Source organism: Pieris napi, chromosome 16, assembly GCF_905475465.1.
Source record: "Pieris napi chromosome 16, ilPieNapi1.2, whole genome shotgun sequence".
In the NCBI taxonomy this organism is placed as follows: domain Eukaryota; kingdom Metazoa; phylum Arthropoda; class Insecta; order Lepidoptera; family Pieridae; genus Pieris; species Pieris napi.
Genome location: NC_062249.1, coordinates 11,613,360 through 11,615,407, shown reverse-complemented (window position 1 = coordinate 11,615,407; position 2,048 = coordinate 11,613,360). Strand labels below are relative to the sequence as shown.

General features: G+C 36.5%; 1 non-coding gene across 1 annotated transcript; it reads right to left on the bottom strand.

Moving 5' to 3' along the window:
* Positions 1 to 328: 328 nt before the first annotated feature.
* LOC125057603 lies at positions 329 to 447 on the bottom strand. The gene has a single exon (XR_007118226.1). It is a non-coding gene; the product is annotated as a 5S ribosomal RNA (ribosomal RNA).
* Between the last annotated feature and the right edge of the window lie 1,601 nt (positions 448 to 2,048).

The following is a 2,048-nucleotide window of genomic DNA, read 5'->3' as shown; positions in this document are numbered from 1 at the left end:
TTTAGCTGTAAGATTATAATTATATTAAAGGTAGTCTAATATCGGCCACCATAGTGATAGGGTCTAACATCGACCAACTTAGAATAAGAGTCTCGTATCGACTATAAGTTAAGAATATTAAGTGTAATTTACTTAATAAAGTTTTCCTTTTTAAAAAACCCTTTGATAACCGTCGCGATTTGACTAGATTGCATAGTGTGGCTGCTATTGTTTGCAATGTTGCCGGCCACAGTGTTGCAGCCATCAATTGCAGCAAAACATGGCCCGTTTAGACGCGCCATAACAGTATGATAGATTTTCTCGACACCAATCTTACGACGAAAAAAAAAGCCAACATCACGAGGTGTTCCCAGGCGGTCACCCATCCAAGTACTGACCTCGCCCGACGTTGCTTAACTTCGGTGATCGGACGAGAACCGGTGTATTCAACGTGGTATGGACGTTGGCAATAGCTAAATCGAAAATGTAAAATATAACAACTATAGAAAAAAGTGTCGTTACAACTTTTGGTCTTAATTTATTCCGTCTAGCCCACTTTCGCAACGCTCGATAACTTCGTTCCAACAAGACTAATTTAGTTAAGTGATTCCAAAAATAATTTTCATTTCTTATCCCTACAAAAAAAAGCCAACATCACGAGGTGTTCTCAGGCGGTCACCCATCCAAGTACTGACCTCGCCCGACGTTGCTTAACTTCGGTGATCGGACGAGAACCGGTGTATTACAATAGCAAATAGCAAAAAAGTGTCGTGACAACTTTTCGTAAGAATTTTTTCCGTCTAGCCCCCTTTCACAACGCGCGATAAGGAACTTCGTTCCAATAAAAATATTTTAGGAAAATGTCATGAAATTCTGCGAATTCAAAAATTAGTGAAGTAATATCACAACGAGAACAGCTTATACAAGAAGATGAACCAGATGAGACTGAATAAAACATCTGAACCACGAAATACGAAATATGCTTGTTAATTGTGCCACTTAATTTATATTTAGGTTACTTTACTATCCCTGCGTAGCACAACGACATCATTCTTCTTCCTCTTTTAGATTTCTGGTCTCTTAAAACAATAATATATAAAATTGGTGTCGAGAAAATCTATCATCCTGTTATGATACCAATTAAAATATAAATTAATCGAAAGGCACTTCGTTCCATCCGGGTGTCCCTTGACACCTCTCAAGTTTTTTATTGTTTAGTTTGTGATTTCCACCTAGACAGCGATCGCGAGACGCTTGATCTAGTATTTTTTTTGTCGACTCAATAACTAATTGGTTTTAGCTAAAAATACACCGTGTAATTGTCTTTGTTTTTTTTCGATTCGCGGAACATTCAAAATCAGTGGATAACACATTGAAATACAACAACAAACTTAATCTGTAAAACATAATCTCGTTATTAAAAGTAGCAACACGCAGATTTCTAAAAGTCTCTTCGGAAAACGAAACAAATTCTCAGAAGGACTAGTTGACTATTGTCCCATAGCCACTAGGTGGGACAGAAGACGTCTATTGCGTTCTCTGAAGCCTCTCATTTTTCTTTAGCCCACGTTAAACTAATAGCTAGCTTACAATGGTTACCGACATCCAAAATTTGAATATTTTAAAAACATTTGGTGCCTACCCAAATGAATTACGCAATAACTGTTCGTTTTGTGGTAATGCTATGGTGTGGACTGTGGTGTTATCAACAGAATAACGCCATAATGATGTTTTTTTATAATAGTGGATACAACTTTTTTATGTAACTTTTAAAACACGTAACGAATAGACGAGGTACCTAAGTATACAAAATTAAGACGGAAGTGAAAATGGCTTTTCGGAAAAAGTTGTGAATTATTGAACATGTTTTATGTACGTGTAGAAAATGAAAAACACCAATTCATTTATACCAATGCTTTTATAAGGAGAGTAATGAGGATTATAAAAGTGATGACTTTATTGGCAGTACGTGTAGGTTTATCAAATAGATGTAGACGTAATATGGTAGAATAAGTATGTCGGTTGGGATATTGTACAATGAGTTGCGCAGCCGAATGTCGAAAGAAAGT